Source organism: Ammospiza nelsoni, chromosome 5 (genome assembly GCF_027579445.1).
Source record: "Ammospiza nelsoni isolate bAmmNel1 chromosome 5, bAmmNel1.pri, whole genome shotgun sequence".
NCBI lineage: Eukaryota > Metazoa > Chordata > Aves > Passeriformes > Passerellidae > Ammospiza > Ammospiza nelsoni.
In genome coordinates, this window is record NC_080637.1 from 5,810,590 (window position 1) to 5,831,804 (window position 21,215).

Consider the following 21,215-nt stretch of genomic DNA (forward strand, 5'->3'; position numbering starts at 1 on the left):
TTTTCATTTGGAAAGGAGGAAAGCAGCTTAGACCAAATTCTTCTATGCTGAGAAACCTTTTCATAAAATAATAGAAGTAGACAAGACTCCCAGGCTGCTGTAGAGATTTTTGAAGAGAGACCTGTCTACATATTGTTAGAGAATGCAATAAAATTCTGTAATCATGCAGATAGAGAAAAGGGTGGAGAGAAGGGAAACAAAAAAATCTGATATGGTAATCTGTCAGCGATGCCTGGTGAGTTAAAAAAAGATGCTCTCAATCCTCTTGTACCTTCTGCCACTGGTTTTGCCCTCTGAGGTGCAAGGGGTTTTAGTGGAGTTATGCTTTTGGGGGCTTTTGCTATCCTCTGATTAAAGCAGTGTTGTAGTTCAAACAACATATAATGTAAAAGGAATATTTCAACAGGAAGGACAGTTTTCTTTAGGCATGATAATATGTGCAAGATGCTTCTGATTCTAAGGCAGAAAAAAAATATCCGCCTTTCCTTGGAGGGTGTGTGGTGTATATTCGTTGACTTTTTTTATATTGAAAAGCTGTAAAAAAGTATATTTTCACTACATATGGTGAGTTTTCCCTGTGTAATGTACCCCTTTGTTCTGTGTTTACCAATTTATGCAATTTATATGATTTGTTCATTTAATAGATGCAAATCTTTTTATGGCTTACTGTCACTTGGCCTCCGTGGTTGTGTAAAAAAATATTCTCATGAAATTTTGCCATGTGTTTGAAGAGCTGACCATTGATCAGGCCTACCAGATATCAAAGATTTTGTTCATCTTCCTTGCAAAATAATAGCATTTCTTCATACACACACACATACCAAAACAAGGGACAAAAAAATCCAGTTTCACTGCACTTGGTGAGGTATTACAGGACTAATATACGGGAAACATCCTTACACTGCAGAAATGAATTCCACTTCAAATTAAAGTTAAAATGAGACACATAAGTGCTTGAATAAACATCCCGTATCGTACTTGCCATTAATGATTGTCTAAATGTGCTTTTTGAATTATTACCACAAGGCTTTAATTTCAACTGCAGTAAGATGTCACAAGAAAAATCAGATTATGCCAGCAATGTGCACAAGGCATTGTAATTGTGTTATAAATATTAAACCAAATGATCTTGTCATGATTTAAAACAAATGTTTCCAGCTAGGCACAGGTTGGCTTGTCCTCCAGTCTTCTCCAGGATTCACCTGTTCCTGAATTTCTCTAAGCAAACAACTCCTTGGGGTTTTTAATCTTATGTTGTGATGTAGTAATCTAATATTTTTTTTTCTTCTTTCAAACGTCAAGTGACTCATTTTGCTATTATTAATTCATAAGAGTGAAATAGTCTAATTTCCCCACATCTTCTTCCACCTTCACCCTGAAACCACTTTGCAACACATAAAATTTCAGGTGTTGCACCTTGAAATGACAAAATTAATTAATTAATAACCACTTTTCCGTCATTGCTGGGATTCCCATCCCTGTATTTTGGCCAGTGGGGCACAGCAAGTCCCCTCTAGCACCAGAAACCCAACTCTCCTTTGTCCAGGCAAACACAATGCCTTTTCCCAGAGCAGTGATTCCTCTTGGGTATATTTGTGGCCAGGATTGTTCAAATCATTTCCACGCACTCGCAAACCTGGTGAAAGGGTTTTCACTGCAAGTGGCGTAAGTGTGAACAGATGTTTCTGTACTTGGAATATTTTGTCTGGCTGTCAAGAAAGTTTAGGCACTGGTGGCATTAATTATTTATTGTTGTTGTTGTTGTCATTTAAAAAAAAGCCTCAAAAACCCCTTCTGATTTTTTCATAGTTCAATTAAAGAGGTGGAATTAGGGATTCGCTCCCATAATGCTCTGTAATTAGTCAGAAGTACAGAGGAGTATATTTTGAATATTTTCTCATCTCAGTAGTAACCAAGAGAGGTTACATATGTGCATTTTTTAAAAAAATATAACAGAGTGTCTTGATAAATGTGGTTATTTAATATATTCGTTTTCCATTAAATACTGCTGATGGTTCTCTAATGATTATATTTAAAGGAAGAAGAAATCACCCTTCCTCTTGCCACTGAAGTATGTGTATCACTGATAGGCAAAAATAGAAAAATGTGAGTTGGTGGACATCATTTAGTAGGAAAGATAATAGATTAACTTTGCCTGTAGAAAGATATAAAAATATTCAGTACAATTATATTGTGTCAGTTCCAATTTACCAGTTATTTCTGATGATTTCAGGAAGCTCAGGCTAGAGAATGAATTGAAAATTCAGACTTTAAATGTGATAAAGAAGCTTTACAATTTTTATATTAAATGACATTATTATAGCTATGAATGTATATTGTTTTTTCGAAGAAAGGCTTTCTGTGTGCAACAGCACATCAAAGAAGAGATCTTCACAAGGAAAACTTTACAATAATATTAAGTTGTTCATTGCATGACCTATTTAAAGTACTCAGATACTTCTTGTTGTAGACTACATAATTAAATTTTAAATGGAACATGATAAAGAAATTATACTGGTGATCTCTAGAGATTTGAATACCCTATTTGGATCTTTACAAGAGTGTAGCGAAGGCATACTTTTAAAATTTAATAAAGGTCTGGCCTATTTTTTTTTTCCTTTTAGATGCTCTATAGCTGCTATGGCAGCTGTGTTTCAAACGTGTTTGCTCCCTACATTACGTAGTCAGTACCTGCAATAACAGAACAAAGTAAAAGTATCAGGAAAAATACAGTTTAACTTGAGAAATTCACCATAAAAAATAATAAAAAAAATTCAATTAATGAATGGAGATAAACTTCTGAAATCTTGGGGAATCTAAGCTTGTAACCAGCCTTTCCTGGGCTCAGCAGTGGAGGGGAGCAGGGAGTGAATGGAGTCCTGGAGCGCAGTGTGAAGCCCTCTGGGCACGAGGGAGATGATGTTTGGAGCTTAAAGGAGAAAATACCCAGCTTCGGTTTCAAAGGAATGATTTCAGTCTCTAGCCACTTCTGTTTGTTTCTGTGAAAGTTACTTTATATTTAAAGAAGAACAAATATTTTAAATATAGGCTAACCACATGGATTATTTATTTGCTTAATACTAGGTTAGTATTAACAGAAGGAAAATCTGGGCTACTTTTCCGCTTTTATGTACTGGTTCAATTTTTCATTTCACTCAAGGGGGGAGTAAAGTTTAAACGGCCACTTCCTCCACTAAGCTGTTAAAATAAGGGGGAAAAGTCAAGCTAATAATTTGCATATATATTTTTAATGGAAAACTTTGTAGAAATATCACTGAATCACCTGCTTAAATCTTGAGCAAAACTCAGGGAATCTTGTATTTTGAGGTGAAGGCCATCTCAAAATTATAATTTAGAAATTTTTTTAGAACTGTGGGAGGAAATCTGCAGTGGAAACATTGGTGTTAAAACAAGCAAGGATGCTCAAAATGGAAGTGTAAATCTTTGGCTTATCCTTGAATTTTAGTCATCAACAAACTTAATATATTTTAAACCTGTGGTCTGGAGTAGGGTACAAACTGGCCCTCTTGAGTTGGGGTTTTTTTCCCCACCATTCCATAAATTTCTTTGATCATGTCTCAGTTCCATTTACTGCAGAGACTTCTGTTCCCAGGTATCCACAGCATTTTGAAAATAGAATTTAAGTACTGAAGTCACTTTGGTGCTTTTGAAAAATGTTAACCTGCAACTTCACCATTATTGAAATCTAATGCAACTAAGCTTTTATCTAAAGCAAAAAGAAGAATTGACAACCCACCATATGACAAGCAAAATGAAATCTCTTGATCACTATCTGTCAGCAGTCTTTCTAATACCATTGTGTTAGGGAATGATATGTCTTCCAAGAAGCTCAGTACACAAGGTTTTGAATCATTTCTGTCTTGACAGCCTAACACAAGTAACTACTTGTAAGTGCTTGGATGAATTATAAAATCTATGTGGCTCTGTAGAGTGAGTTAATAAAACATCTATGAGCATTTTAATTACTATGAAATGAAAAGGATTTTTCCCTGACAGTAATAGGGGCATGGTCTAAAGACCAGCCTGACATCTCAGCCGCTGTCCTCACTGGCTTTGCACGGACGGTGGGAGCTGGGCTTGCCTTCTGTGTTTGCACTCTTGGTTCCCTCCCAGCTGAGATATTCTGGCAAGCAGCTTCTCTCCCTCTGAGAACACCAGGTCGTACCTTTCACCCCTCATGTTTTCATGTCCTCTCATGTCACCACTGCTGCTTTGCCAGTAATGTCAGGCTTGGATGCCCGCCCGCCTACGCCAGGCATGTCTCTGCCAAACTACGACAGAACTTTCCATACCCTCACATAACATCTGCTGAAGCCCTGTTCTCCCTGAAATAAAGCAGGTATTTGGCATAGTCCATTTGTGATCCTCTCTTCTAATGGACAAGTTCTGCTTTCCACCTTCAAATAAATCCTTTCTCAAAACTCACTCTTGTTTTAGAGGCATACAAATAATTGGTCAAGAAAACATTGCTCATCCCAGATGGCAGGCAGTGCTAGCTGATAACATTAAAATATCTTGAATGTCAAACTATATGCAGCAATCCAGAGCTGGTTTTTGGAAATGATATCATCTTCTATCTTTTCCTAAACCTCATCATTAAAAAGAAAAGAAGAAGATTCCAGCCCTCGATATTTAAATGTTCTCAAGTCAACTGTCTTAAAGAGCAGATTTTCCATAATTTGGATGCCTGCTATTTTCTAAAGAAACTACTCATTTCAAAATGAGACTTGAATTTAACTAATCACTCCTTTATTAAAAAAAAAAAAAAAAGTAAAAGAATCTGATGTTTGACCTTTCTCTTTGCCTCAGATGCTCATTTTGAAGAGTTACTCCTTTCATCTAACCTTTGAGCTGCTTTTCTGTCCTGGCAGCAGGACTGCCTGTACCCCATTGTATCTGCTGTAGAGGAATGCCCTGATGGTGCTTGGTTTTGAGGCACTGGAGCATAAATTACTTTGAGATGGTAACAAGTTTGATGCTATTATAAGCAAATCGGGAGGTTTTGAGGAAATAATAAACGAGGTCTCTTCACTACTCTGATTTTTATTTTTCCTAAGTAAAGCTTCAGGATCCTTAAAATGCAACATGGAGCTATTCCTTGTAGGAGCTGTTGGCATGTCTCTTTTTGTTGTTGTTTTACAGCCATTTTGAAATATGTTTTTCACAGCTAATGATAATCTTAAAACACACTTATGTGCAATCTGATCCCTTTCTAAAGAGATATTTTAAAAATCTTAAGAGGAGCCTAAGGAGCATAGAGGTGATTATCCATATGTGCTTACTGATGACTCTCATTCAAAAATTAGGAAGATACCAGTGGCAGGATTCATATTGCCTAAATTTAGCAATCACAAAAGTCCTCTGTCAAAAGAACGAGGGTATAAATGGAGAAAAATAGGTGCCTCATCTCAGGCCAAGGTGAATAACCTTGGGAATTGTTTTTCTTTCTCCATTGCCTGAAAATGGAGCCTGGGGGAATAAGCACAGACTAAATGTTTCACCTGATGATAGCTTTAATTTAAGTTGAGCTGCCAGACTTTTATAAGTGTTAAAGTGCCAAGTGACGTAAGCTGATGCCTGCTGGAGTTTTGAGGACATTGGCATGCTTAACCTCAAAAAAACTTTCAATATTTCGTACTTAAGTCCTAAATATAGATCCTGGGAAGGAGGGGGGAAAGTCAGAGAGAAATCATTGTTGGACTTGATACAGCTCTGACCCAGAATGCAGGAACCCTTCTCACAGTACAGAGCCCTCAGAAATCACAGCAGCCCTGAAAGGGTTCATAATTACACATAGCCTTTGAATCTTAAAACTGAGTGTAAGTGATTTTACTCAGAGTCCTGCTTTGGAACCCACAACCATTTTTCCCCAGCAACTGTAGGCATCTCTCAGAAACATTAATGATTTTGAAAGGAGATTTTTATCTTAAAAGTCTGGTAGAGCTTTTGTTTTTATTCCCTATTGTGAAGATCTAAAACTAGAGACATATTCCCTTCTCTTTTTTTTTTTCTTCTGCTATTCACCTTAACCAGACTTCCAAGAATCTTTTTAACTTGTTTTACAAAGCATTGCTAAACGTGTCCAATGAGGATAACATGCAGTAGAAATGAAAGGCCTTAGATCTCTTAATTTCCATTCCTGAAGGTGAATTCCAAGATCGCTATTATTTTTATTTATACAGTGCCTAAAGAGTACTAAATACTTTATGGAACAAATAGAAGACCTCTTGTAAAAAGCACACCTTCCTATAATCTAATTTTAGTCTCAAATCAGGCAGCATGAATGCTAAGCAGCAGGGCTTGAAGAAACACAGAAGGTGTATGAGGGCCACACTAACAGGATTGAGCAGTTATTTAGGTTCATTATCTGTCCCACTTAATACAACTGCTGGTTTAAGTTATATTTACATCAGCCTGTGGAGAACATTTGACACGAGAATGGTATTTCTTGGGTTTGATCAAAAAATAAGCCTTTCAAAAAGAGTTTGAATGAAGAGAGAGAAAGACACCATTGCAGGTGGATTTGAGATGCCAGTCCAGTGTAAGAAGCAGCAAATGAAACCAACTTAAAATACTAAACCTGATTTTCCCTCCTCACTTCATTTCCCAGCTCAATCAAAATACTTGTGTTCCAAGTTAGTACTTCATACATATCCTTTGCTTAAGTGTGTCTTTAGCCCTCAAAACCATCAAAATAATGTTATTTAGAAATTCAGTGCAAAGGATGAAACTTGTGGGAATAACTCCAGACATAAATATGCATTTCTGGGGAAAGGAGAAGTGTTCACACATCAGAACACTTCTGCAGAAGCAAACCAGCAATGGAAGTGGAGATTTGTTAAAGTGACAGAGGAGCTCTATCTTAGGACCTTTGCTGTAGCATGAACAAGGCATGTGTCATATATTATATAATATAGAGTATTACATCATGTGTTTTATAAATAGTTAGGAGTGAACTCATATGCAGAATTCTTAGCACCATCCTTACCATTGGTCCCAGAAGAGCAGCAGCAAGAGACACGGATGGAGCAACGTCAGGAAACCCACACTGCTCTCCCTGAGACAGCAGAGACTCTGGTTTAAAGCTCTCTTCAACATTCTCTGACTTTTGAGCATTGCTTTTATTTATGAAATCACTGCTATTGTAGCATTTACAAAAATTGCGACTATTTGAATGTTTCCAAAAGATTTCCTATAAACCAAAAGCAAATCTTAGACAATTCTCAGTAAATTATTGAAAGAGTTTAAAAAAAAATCCCAACATCTTCCCTGGTGTTCAAGGTTAACACTTTATACTTCATCTACATTATATTAAAAACATTTTTACTGGAGTCCATAAATGTTACACATTTTTAAAAGGCAACGAGCGCAGCGGGAATAGAAATGTTGCATAAAGCCAGACACACGAGAACTGCAAGCAGTAAGTGTTGCCTGTTGTATTTTTTTTTTTTTTTTTTTTTTTTTTTTTTTTTTTTTTTTTTTTTTTTTTGAGGGTGCTGACTTGAGATTGCTTCTGTGAAGTCATACCCATTTTTCTGGTTACATCTTGCCACTGGAAGCAGGCAGCCCCTAAAGTTTTCCTGTGGTCAGCAGCAGACCCTGAGCCCCAAACTCCCGTGTTGGGAGAGGAAATTCTCTTACTGGCGTGGAGGTTTTGCCAGTTTGGAGCCTCAGAGGACCTACCCCACTTTCCTGTGTGCATCCTCCCAGAGCATTTTACAAGTTGTGCCCTACACAGCACTTCTACAGCAGCAAAGTGCCGGCATGGTTCTTCTCATCTCCAGGCTGTAATGGAAAATATTTTTCATCCGGACCCTTTGGAACCTTTAGAGCTCCTGCACCATTTCGTGTAGAGAATGTTTAAGGCTCTACAAAGAGTTCTACTTAGTCTGCCCAGTAAACTGGGTGCAAATCATGGCTTTTTGCTGTCACCTAACCTTAATGAATGCCCGTGGAGAAAGAAAGAGGGAAAACAAGACTAAGCTTTACCTGACACAAAAAAAAAACCCAACCCTAAAAGCAGAGATCTTTCAGCCCTTTCTGCATATTTTGCTTCTGAACTTTTAGATACAAATGCCACAATGGCTCACATGCTTAATTTTGGAGAACAGTCCTGCTGATATCAAAGTGATTGCACAAGTCAGTGCAATTTCAGCATGAGTGTTGCTGCTTACTCATTGCTGTGAGATGAATATCCTCTGATTTGATCCCAGCACTGCCACTAAGACTGTAGACAGCTCTACTTGATCAAGAAAGAAGAATAAACACATAGCAACTCAGTTTTGGTAGCATCCTCTTGAAACATGAACTGAGAATCATAAACTAGAAGCTTAAAAGAAGGCCCTAAATGGCTGCAATACTATTTAGAGGAATGGTTTTGGCTAATTGAAAATACTGGACAATTGCAGGTGCCACTGACTTTGGTTCAAAGGATAAATGTGCTTTTCTGAACGAGGCTATTAACTCAAGATCTTAAAAGGTGTCTGTGACATTTAGAAAACTTTCTGTGCTTGAAGCTCAGGAGCTCATCTGTTAACTAGCTGCTCAAAATTTCGTTTATTTTTTAAGCTTTTGTGTTGGGAGATACAGATGCACCTGTGCTGATGTGCTCATGGAAGCCGAAGGAACTGTGGCTTGTTGCTGGCAGATTTCATTCCAGGATTGCACAGAGCAGTAAGCAGAAGTTCCTGCAACTATAAAGTTTCATTTAACAAAAATGAAATATTATTATTCATGTCATGAGTAATTGAATCCCCAGATGTTCTCATTTTCTATCAATGGCTGGAGACAATATGACTCTAGATAGGCTGTGACAACATGAATTGATTTCTTTCTCTTTTTTCTTTTATTTTTTTCCTTTTTTATTTCAAACCTGCAAAGTGACTGTGGGTTTGTTTGTTTTTTTTTAGCTGATTGCTCGGATCTGACATTACAGGCTGTGTGGCTGCAAAGAAGACCTTCTCATTTTCATTGAGAATAAGTAAAATAAAATATAACAGAAATAGCATTGCTCTTCCCTGGTCCTGCCCCTATTTATTTCTGCAGAGATAACAGGGACAGAGCAATTGAATTTGGAAAGAAGTCTGCAAGAAGAGATGGTTGCTGCTAACACTGAATATTCAGAATGTAATAATAAAAGTAATCAGGTTACTAAAAAGCCACCTGTTACTTTTTTTATTGTTTTTCTCTAAAGCATAGAGTTTACTTTTTTGTCTCTGAATTTATAGCAGAGATGGGAAGTCCAACTCCTTAGAAACCTTATTATATGCAAGGTAGTAATTCCTTGTTAAAGTAGGAAAAGAAGCCACACTCACCAACATTTCTAATGCTGCTAAAGATGAATGTTTGCACAAAGGAACAAAGGTAGAAAAACTTTAAGTGCTTGTTAAGGCATGCACACACAGTGCATGCAAGCAATAAGTCTGTTTTGCTGAAGTGTGAAATTGCCCTGAGTAATTTCTCTAATAACAGAACAGATATTGCCCCTGTGACCCCAGAGGAGCCCTGGGCTCAGTGCTGCAGCCAGTCCTGCCATCAGCAGAAACTTGTGCAACCAAAGCAAGGGCTGCAAGCTGAGCACTAGAAAATAAAAGAAACTTGGTGGATAACTTGTAAATGTTCTGGCTGATTTAAAAATTCAGAACATGATTAATGATGAAGGTACTTTATTTATTGATTTCCCCCCATGACCTATTCTTCAGAGGAGCTGAACTATTGTGTTCAGAGCTGTGTTTGACAGCTGCCTCCTATTTCCAAAGACAGTATTCATTCCACTCTGAATGGAATGTACAGTAGCAGAAACTTTTAATTGGCATTTCTTGTTAGCTTTCTCCTATAGAAATGATGTAGTGCTGTTGCTTTCCCTCTGTGTTATGGAGAATGCCTCTGGAAATAACAGTTCTGTAGCTGGAGCAGGGAAAAAAAAAACCCACAGAATCCCTTGGGATAATGCAGCACATGCAGAAATAGGAAAAGAAATCATATGAGAAAAACATTCAGTTAAAGCAGCAACTTATGTCTTCTCTTTCAAAACTTGCAAGGTGAAAAAGAGCAATGTGGTTTAAAGGGGATATTGATTTGGTGGAGCTATGCATGAACTCGTGCCACAACCCCAGTACTTCTCCGGTCTCTGAACCTCTCAGAATTAATGCAGGGGTTTTAGACTGATTGCTTGAAGTCTTTCGGTAAAAAAAACCCATGTCTGATGAATGGCAAGGACTTGAGGAGATTAAAAAAAAAAAAAAAAGAAATTAAAAGTTTCTTTGAAGAACTGAGAAAACCTTTGTCAGATGTACTTCCTTGTAGTGCTGAATAGTTAGAGCAAGGCAGCCAGAGACTCAACCTCATTTCTTCTGCCTTCCATTTTGTCTTGTGAGTGATTGACTTCCTTCAGCAGCTCCATCAGGTAATGTGACATAAATGGGAAAAAATTCCCACCCTAAATTCATCTTTCTGTGCCAGGGACATAGCAGACATTTTTAGTTATTCACCCATTTGAAAAAGAATTCTAAGCTCAGGCAGATGTTGAAACTCTGGCATGCGAATTTGGTTGCTGTTCTCTAGGAGGTTTTCAATTTTCTATCTGAAGTAGGTGATATTTTATTAGCTTGTGCTGTGGGGCTTTGTTAATGGTTCTGGATAACAGAAAACATGGGGCAGGAGCTGTTTATCTTTGCAGCAGTGTAAGAGGTGTTATTCAGGAGAAAGGCAGTGGTTTGTCTCTTCATCTGGAATTATCTGGCATCTGCAGTGTAAAACAGGCTGGCAAAGTTGAGAAAAGCAGTCTTGGAAAGAAATATCTGAAGAAAATGTTCTCAACCCCATCCCAAACCTCTTTTCAGAGAATAAGGCAATGCTTTCCATCCTTGTTTTCTGTGCTTTTATGGTTTTTATAACTCCTCCTATTCCACCTTTTCAAGACATAGGAATGGCCAGTTTTCTTCTGACTTTCAGCTGTGATGCTTTCTTTGGATTAACCGAAAAATCAAAAAACATATTTCCTTTCATAAATTTAGTTTTGTATTCATTTAATTCTGTAAGACAAAGCACAGATTTAGAATTGTGCCTAGAGTCCACAAAAGCAATAAATAAGGAAATAAGGACTACCAATAAATAAGGAAAGGCCACAAATTCTCCCCCCTGCCCCATATTCTGCATCCATCAAAGCTGGTCTCTTCTGACCTTCTAGAGGCTTATAGGATTTATGGCCTCTATAAATCTTGTGGTGAAGCATCAAGTCTAAGATGAGAAAAATCACTCTAATATGAGAAAAAGACACACAAGACAAAACAAAAAGCCCCAAACCTCCATCAAAGCCATCTTTGATAATATTCTGCTATGTGAGAACATCTCAGAGTAACTAGAGACAGTTACACAGGATTTTCCTCTGTCCAGTACTGCCTGTGCAACACTCACCAGTGGGCTGCTGCTCTCAGCATCAATGCATCAGTCATCACTTGCTTCTCATACCAGGATTTTTAGACTTCATTGCATGTAGAAATTCTCAAAATGTGCTTTCCTAAAAAAATCTGCTTCACCACCCGTCTCTTTTACCACTGTTTCCTGATTGAAAAAAAAAAAAAAATTAACAGAAATGAAAAGAAAAAAGGGCTTTTATCACACATCCCATATGTGCTTTATGGTGCTGAGACTTGATAACTAAGATATGATTTTATAATGAAAAATCCCCCAAGGAAGTATGCAGATGTACTGTGGAAAGATACTGACACTGTGTGCTTTATTTGTAGGAAAGGTATGAACGCTTTCTCCTCTTCTTTTTAATGGCAAAGCATATTAAAATAAAAAATAGGCTTGTGTCTCTTGTGAAACTCCTGAGGATATGTCCAAGTGGTGGAAGAACTACGTACATGTTAAGGTGGTACTCTACAATCTATTCCCCTAATATTTGGAAAAGATGACTATCATTGATGATAATATCATTATCTCTTTTTTTTTTTCCCCCAGTTAAATCTGTAACCTTTTGAATTTGAAATGAAGACTGCAGCTAGGGAAATTCAGCAAGATGCTAGCAAAGGGGGCTATTGATGGCATGCTCCATACTGGAAAGCTGTCTTGTTATTGAATGCAAATGTGACTTAGATATGTAAATTACATTCAAGATTTCATCAGTAAGCCTTTAATATATCTAGAAAGTATCTTAAAGCATTTAAATAAAATGTTAATTGAAAGTATGGAATAGTGATAGCAAGCTCTTTCAAAGAAAACTTCAATTCAAGGCACGTAACGAGGAAGCAAGTGCTCTGATCTAGTCAAACAGGACCTCCCATGGTGAAAACCTATAATTGTTTTAAAGTTCTCCAAAAACCTACATCCCTGTTCTCATCTCATCCCACACACTGTGATATTCCTTATGTTCCTCACTCTCTTCTCTCAAAGCTGACTTTCTTTGTAGCCTTCTCCCACTCCCAGCGTGCTGCCTTCTCTCACCTCCCACGCCTGGAGCTGCCTCCTGCTGCCCATACAACAAGCACTTTTCTACACATCCCAGCCCTTTTCCTTTCCTTGAGCTTGTCTGTGTCTCATTCCTTGCAGAACCATCAGGATGTCTTGCCCTGCATCAGAATCCGGAGGGTGAACTCAGGAGAGCTCGGTAGTAAGCCAAGCAGTGAATTTAGATCTTCTGAGAGAGATCATCAGATGGAGCAAATGACTGATCTTCATATTTAAAAATAAAACCACTTATTTTAAAGGCTGAAAGAAGAGGAATTGAGTTAGACTGCATCCCTCTGGTGCTCGTGGAAATGCTTGCACAAGCAGCAGGGCAGTTGAGTTGTGTTGGCTTTAACCAGCCCAGGTCAAATTCATCAACAAAAGCTTTAAATTAAAGCCCTAAGAGCTAAAAGTGTGGGAACACATCTGCATCTCTTGCTGCAGCTCTGCTTTTGATTGTCATTCCTTACCTGCTCATTAAGCAGAAGGATTTTGGAAGTATTTGCTAAGTTACCTTCCTGTCTGCAGATGGTCTGCAACAGTGACAGCAGCTGTTCCAAAAACAAGCAGTGAAGGGAGGTATTATTGCTCTTTAGCTATGTTTACAAATTTGTAACTAGACTATTATTTAAAGTGTGGGTTTTTGTGTCTGCACACAATATGTTATTACTGAAATATTGGTGGAGGGCATCAAAGGGATGTAGCACAGAGAAATTTCTCTGCTTTGGCTTGGTTTCTTTCTTCCAGGGCTTGTGTGAATCCTGTAGGTTTGGGCAGAGGCTGCACAGATTAATGTTATAACCTGTGACTTGTCCTCCCATGACCAGGGAGCTGGGGAGAAGGGCGGCCACATGACACCGCTCAGCTGATGGGAGTTTGCTGGGGAAGAGCTCAAGTTCAGGAAACACAGAATTCTATGCTGAAAGACAAAAAGAAATAGAAGTAAAGCGCATCTAATCCTTGCATGTTGGATGCACTTCTGATGCTAGAGAAAAATTGCCAGCTGGGAATGATTTTACAGTCAATTTTCACAAATCCCCACATGCACAGACCGAAGGAACCCAGCCTGCTGTGTCTTAGGGAGGCTGCTGGAGGACACTGGGATGCTCCTGCAGCAGCAGCCTGGACAGGGGGTGCTGCTTTTACCCCATGATGTCTCGTGGCTATGACCCAAATGTACAATCCATGCAGACAGGACCTTGTTCTTGAAGGTCAGCACCCAAACCATACATGAGGAGTTAAAACTAAGGTCCTCATCATGTTTTTTCTGGTAGAAGCTTCTCATTTTCAGTATATCCTTTCTGTTGTGCTTTACATAAAATGGTTGCTTTGAAGATGTTTTTTGCTTTGCAATTTAACTACAAATGGAGGTTTCTGACTGGGTTTTTCTATGGGAGGTACACAGGAAAAAAAAAAAACACCTAAAAAGGATGGGAAATGCATGTAACAAAAAATTTAAATATAAATTCTAAACTTTCTGGTATGGAAGTGAAAATGCAAACAGCCTCATTTCTGTTGGAAGCGTTGAGTTTCTGTGTGGTTCCCCACTTGCATGATTCATAACTTGTGTTTGTGTTATGCCTACTTGGCTTTGAAGCAAGACAAGCTTGAGCTCTCCACCTTCTCAGGTAAAGGGATTCATCCCACAGTTCCATATTGGAGAGATATGAATCATTCCTGTCTGTCTTCACTGCTGACTCAAAGGGAACTTATGCATCAGGGTCCATGTTGGAGCCAAGTGGAGTTAAGGAGAAAAGTTTCACTTTTGTCTTTGCCATTGTTTCAGTGAGACTGAGGTTACAGTTTTCATTTTCTTGAAACAATACAATACATCACTGAAGTGATGAACATCACCCATTGTGTGGTAGCACTTGGCAAACCATTTGGCAAAAGTAAGGCAGATGAATTGAAGGCTATGGTAAAGTGAGAGTGTGTTGTGTCATTTTGAGCATTGGTTATTAATAAAATACATAATTACCTTTCTTGGAGAATTTATCATACTGCTTGTATGTTAGGAAGCAGAACTAGAAAAATGAGTTTAAGAATTGCACCTTGCTGAACTGGTTTAATTAGAGGTCAGTAAAATGCAAATAGGAGAAAAAGATGATGCAGACGGTTTGAATTTGTTTGGATTGCATATGAATACAGAAAGTTCTGCAATGTAAGACTGAAGGTTGTACTGGGGTTTAACTAGAAGAGGAAGGTGAATATACTGTAGCTATTCCCTGTTAGGGGAGATAGAAGAAAAGATCATCTTTCTCTTTAAAGCCAAAATTCTGGTATTTGCAAGTCTGTTCCCTCAAATAATGTAGCCAACAACTGCTCTGAGTAAGGTTTCCTCTCTTCCACTCTGCTGTCATTCCTCTAACCTTTGAATACACCTGTGTAATCAAATCAGAAAGTAAAGGTCTATCATTTACTTCTCTTAATACCCTTGGACAGATTGCCGTCTCATTAGAAAGACTCGACAAAGTAATTCAAGAACTGTAAGGCGCTAATAAGACGCTGTCTTTAAAAATGGATTGGCTGAGTAGAAAGTCTGGCAGGTCCCCAGGATGAATATCTGGCCACAGGCTGGAATTATTTCTCTGCTAATCTCCTTGGTGTGTTCAGAGGATCTATTTGCATCTTGTGAAGTGGGAGGTTTGGAGGCTGCTGACCCATGAAGAGCTCCCATCTGCGGATCCAGTCTGCAGCGACGCCAGGCTGAAGATTGAGTGTTTTCTGCAGCTCCAGCCCATGGGCCAGGGCAGCACCTCTGATCAGAGCCTTATTCAGAATATGTCCAGCCCTGAACTGTATTTACTTTTCATTAGGGTGATGTACATGATTAATGTAGCTTTGTTTGCTGTGCTGAAGTGAGCTGTCAGAGCTTAGCACTGTAATTTTTATTTTTATTTTTTTCTATGCAGCCTTGGGAGAGGACTCATTGGATTTTGGAAAGAGAATGGCAAAGAGAGAGCTGAGAAAATCAGAAACTCTGCACCTCACTGAGAAGTGACTGGGCACAGCTCTTTAAAACACAGGGTTTGCAGTTGTACAAAATTGATTTGGAAGAGATGCAAATTCCATATGGACTAAATTCAGATTTAGATTTAAAATGCTACTCACATGGGCACCAGCTAATACACCAGCCAAATTCACTCCATTATTAAGTTAAGAGGCTACGAGGTGACCCTCATGAAATGTATTAACATAATGTCAATAATGAGTCTTTTTATAGGAAGGTGTTGAGGAAATGCAAGCAGAGTTTGTAACATGGTACCACGCTTCCAGCCTGGCTCGATTCTCGGTTCACAAAGCTTTATGTCACAGGTCCATCTGTTCCCGGGAGATGGGTGTGAGTTGATGCCATTTTCATGGGCTACTTTGTTTCTAGCTTGAAAATTTCTGAATTCTCTGGAAGTTGCCTGAGACTTGGTATTTGTTGCCTGGGGCTCACTGTTGCCAAGGCGTTCAGCGTGGAGCAGAGATTGCCTTCACAGGCTGGGTGGGACCTTTACTTAACTCTATCAAGGCTCATTAAAGCTTCAAATCTCTGAATGCACTTTAAAAATTGAGTGACAGGAACTTCTGGGAAAGTTTTGTTGAGAAGCCTGGCATAACCGAGTAATTATAATATAGCAGTACTTCATGTGCAACTTGATTGTCACAGCCTGTGTCAAGAGAACACATAATTTCTGAAGGATAAGACCATATGTTCCAAAAAGAGCTTTCAGAATGTGAGATACTTGTTTTGGAAGTTTTTTTTTTTTTTTTTTTTTTTGCTCTTCATAAAAAAAAAATAAAACCAAGAAAACCCAAAAAACCCCAGTGTTATGAAATGAGATTTAAAAAAATCCCCCACACTTCATTAAACTGATCCTTTGAGGAGTCCCAAACCTGTAGGATAAGCACGATCTGAGGTTACTGATTTACTTTTGGGTTCATCTGAAAAAAAATGTTGCAAAAATACTTGAATGACAGAGTTATCCTAAATATGAGGATGCTTTCCCACTTATACAGTCTAATGCACCAGTTGAGGACCTCTTGGCACATAATGACAATCACCTTGCTGGGGATAATTGGCCCCTGAAACAAGGCATGGACAAGAGAGTCCACCAAATGTCCAGACAGATTTGTGTGTAGCAGCTGGAAATGTTACATGCTGTGGTTTACATCAGCATCGAATATTAATGGAGGTGACTTCAGTGTCTTCCATTTTAAGCTGTATCTAAATCACCTGTGCTGTCCTGAAAAGTTTTTTCCTTCGTGAATGCAATGTGGAAAGGTGATCGGGCATCGCTGGTGTTTAAAAGCCAGAGCTGAACCTGAGCTGACATTTCTGAGGATGCAAGACTTACACAGAATTCTGCCCCAGCAGGAAGGAATAATATTGACTAACAAGATTTCAGCCTGCTTTTGGAGACCCTGAATGCACACTGTGCTTATATTTTTAGCATGAAGAATTTATTTTCATTGCAATGTTCTAATAGCGAGATGGTGAAAACTTGCAAGAGTCAGGTTGGTGGGTTGGCATATTTTTTTCCCAGTAAGGGACAAGCACACAGGGAAATGTGATTTTTGTCCCAAGAGACTGTAATATGTAATTACAAGTACAACTTGATTGGCTAATTAAGACTCTCCATGTAAGATTTCCAAATAGATTTTTTTTGCATTTTACATTGAAGAAATGGCTGAACTTTGCTTACCTTGCCTGGGAGAAGTTTTATTTATATAGATGCTAAAAAAAAGGATAAAATCATTCTTGTAGATATTTGCTCATTCTAGCTGTGAGACAGGTCAATGTAGCTTGGCATACTCAACGTCTTCATTTTAATGTTAACTTTCTTTAAAATAGGGCACCATGTTACAAAGTCTACCTGTTAATTTACCCACTTTCAACACTTGGAGTTTTCTAAATGATTAATGTATGCTAAATGTTACTTTTTTTCCTCAACATTGCATATTTCAAATACCATCTCATCTCCAGATTGCTAGTGAATATTTATTAAATAGACCTGCTGAAATAGGTCTGTGTAGGTTTGGCATTGTTTTGGAGTTGAAATATTTGCTGACCCATGGTTCCCATGGAGTACTGATTGAGACATTCCATAAATCTGAACACCATGTTGTATCTGCATGTTTGCAGATGTCCTCATCTGGAATAGCTGTTCAGTGCTTCTTTTATGGTTATTAGAGAAAAGAAGGAACTTTCCCAAAACTTTTTCCAAGGAAGATGTTTAAAATAGGTTGTATGGATTGTTTCTTGCACAATGGACAAAAGGTCTAAAGTCATGTGAAACCAACTTGTGTCTTGACTCTTTATAAGAAGGTAAAAACCCAAATAATTCCTTAAACCCTTTCCATTATGCTGTCTCACAGAATAATATCTAATGGACTGACACATGCTAAAAAAATCACCCATTTTCCATGATTTGTCAAGTTAATTAGACAGATTCTGCCTATGTTCATTTTATGTTCCAAATCCCAGTGATTTGGTTGGCTGGGTTTTGGCAGGGCAACTTGCAGAGCCTGCAGGAAACCACCTGGTCTGTAAAGGCTGCACTGCCTGGCATTGAGAACAAACCAATTCTGCAGGGCAGAGCCTCCATCAGGCAGATCCCTGGTAAATTCTGATGGGTAAGCAGCAAGAGATATTCCAGAAGTGATGTGAGCTGCCTCTTCTTAACAAAATACCCACCCTTTCCCCAGTTTTAGCTTGTCCCAGTTCTCATTTCCTAATCTACTCAAACCACAAGAGAACTGTTTAGCTAATGAATGATTGAAAAGTATGAACACCGAATTCAATAAGTCAAAAAGAAAACAAACATAAAACCCCACAGAGATAACAAAATGTATGCTTAAATGCATCATTCAATTACTCTACTCACTCTTTGCTTCCCATTACACTCTCCTTTGTCAGTACGCTGTGTATCTAAATGGCAATCTCTTTGTGACAAGGAATTTCTCTTCATGCCTTTACCTGCTGGTGCAGAACACTGTTGGTACTTTGCAAAATCAAACAATAAAAATAATTGATTGCAAGCAACTCAGGACTTGCATGATGGCTAGTGGAGCTTCTCAGGATTTTCCCTAAGAAGTACTGATGCAGCCACCAAAGTTTGCAGATTTGAGCTTCTCTGGTCTTTATGAATGAGGCAATTTCAGGTAACTGCTGCTAAAAAACTTCAGTTCCTTAAGTCTCCAAGAGGGATACAAGCCACGGAAGGATTGTGATTGAGACAGCATTATTCTTTTGTTTTTCTTAGAGGATAAGTCAGCCAGGAACCGTGTTGCTATTATTTGCTGAAAATTGTTTGTCCCCCAGGATGTGTTGTGTATCAGATTTTTCATCCAAGATTTTCTTTCTCGAAAGTTCCTTGAAAGCTGGTTCATCAACATGGCACAAATGGAGCAAACCCTCCTCAAAAGGGAGGCTGGAACTAGATTATTTTAGGTTTTGGGTCCCTTCCAACCTAAGGCATTCTGTGTTTCTTTTCAGCTCAAAGGCCACCCTCATTGTTAAATATAGAAGTTCCTTTGCCTCAGGGAATGAAACCATTTCCTTTGTCTTGCACTATTCTTAAGAGGTCTTTCTTAACTGCCTCTAATGCAAATAATTCAAAGGCAGAGCTAACATTTGTATTATTAGACTGCATGGCATCAATGCTTCTTGGGATCTCAAAATCCTCATTTTCAGTGTACTAGCATCTGAAAATGATTGTATGAGCCTCTAGAGACTTTGCTTGGATATTGCAAGCAGATGTTAGAAAAAAAAATGAAAATGGTAGTGGTATTGATGAGTCCCATCATAAAAAGATAAAATAAAAATGTCATTACCTTTGCATTGCTGTGTAGCTTAAGATGATGAAATGCTGCAGTTATTATGGAAGAAATGGTCTTTTTGCATCCTCCAGCTATAGTCTATTGCACAAGATTAACACCGAGAGTCTTTGCTAATTAGTTTTTATGGTCAAACAGTTTTCATGAAGTTGGTTTCAAAGAAATCAAAATTAAACTCTTCATTGCTCTGAAAGGTAGAATTATGGAATATGAATGCATAGATAATCTTTACAAGCTAGAGGAAAATGATCATTGAGCAGCTAAAGCTATAAAAAAGACCCAGCAATATCTCAGGTATTGCAATATAGCCTGTTTGGGTAAATGATGACACTAAGAATTTTGGAAATGCAGCTAAAGCAGGGTGAGGGATACACAGGGTTATAATTTGTCAGTATGCCCTGATAGAAAGCTTCACTCTTTACTCAACTTTGTAAAATTAAAATATATAAGAATAAGATGTGGTGGACTGAATTTATCCCATCAGAACTGCCACAAATCAAAACGCATAATTTCCCCCTCCACCATTTTTTCTTAGTTCCTTTTCACATTGTTTTGTTAGTTTGCTTTACCTTCAAAATAAGCCACGTACTGGCTTCATCCCACAGCATTAGTCCACCTTCTATTTGAAAGTGTAATGACAAAACCAAAATGTGGTGTTGCTTTTCTAAGTCAAACCACCTTTATTCACCTGTGTGTTTGTGCAGATAAGCTTTACTAAACTGTGGCCCAGTAAATATCCTTCCTCCAGTGAGCCTGTAGCAATTACATTTCACAGAAGGAAAGGGAAGCACTGGATTTAGTACAGTTTTGTGTTTATAGCAGAAAAAACATCTAAGCATTTAGGGGCTCGTATCCTAGTCACTACCAATAAATTTCTGGCTCCCAGAAGATTTAGCAACTTAAGTACTCCTGAAAAATATATCTTTTGTTCACAGGCACTCATAGCTGAATCCAAAGCATTTAATTCTTTTACAGAAGAGAGGGGAGGTCTTAACTTTATTGGGGGTTACATTTGGAATGAAGACCATCCTTTATAGTGGATAATGGAGACAAAAGCATACAAATCCAAAAGAACTAGATGTCTTAACTGTTTCATGAATTATCTTTGCCCCATTTCAGTATCACTGATCCCTTGGACAGATGAGAACTTTACCTCATAATAAATAACTATGAAACATCAGAGACATGCACAAAGGAAGTTCTCATAGGGTGGCTTTGTTCAGGATGGTTTCATGGGGACATGTTGTTTTTCTGATTGTACTGTGGAGCCCTACAAAAGAGATGTTTGCAGTTCTGATAAGGTTTGCATATCTCAGGTTCCTCATACACTGCTTTCTTTGGTCCCATCGTTGATGTTTGCATAATTAAATACTGGGATGAAGTTGAGGATTATTCTGTTTTAGCCCAGTTTATTCCAGCTCCAAGAACCTGCAAAAACTTATTGTTGTCGTAAAGTAGTATGGGGTAACCATGAGATCCTTTCAATGTAATCGTGTCCTCTTGTGCCAGGATTTGGGGCTTTTTTGTTGCTTTGGGGCTTTTACCTAGTCTTACAAATTCCCAGCATCATTGTTAAGAAATTACACATCTAATAGTAGAATCTTACTCTTTCAGAGACACATCTGACCAAAGGCATTTGAGGTAACCAGGTCTATACGCTATTCATGGTTTCAAAGTCTCATCAGCTCCATTTCAAAACAGATGTATTCTCTCCCAGGAAATCTCAACAGCCTGCTGAGATCTTCACTTTTATTAATTAATTTATTTTTAAGATTGATGATGTAGGCCAAATAAATGTAAATTTTGATTTTGAGATTCATCACTTCAACCCCTGTGTACAAAGCCAGGTTGGATGGAGTGTTGAACAGGTGTCCCTGCCCATGGAAGGGGATTGGAACAAGATGATCTTTAAGTTCCCT

At 38.3% G+C, this 21,215-nt stretch overlaps 1 protein-coding gene across 3 annotated transcripts in view; it reads left to right on the forward strand.

The window, feature by feature from the left end:
• CELF2 (CUGBP Elav-like family member 2) overlaps positions 1-21,215 on the forward strand; it is a 551,351-nt gene that overhangs the window by 243,618 nt on the left and 286,518 nt on the right. The gene's annotated exons all lie outside the window — the stretch shown is intronic.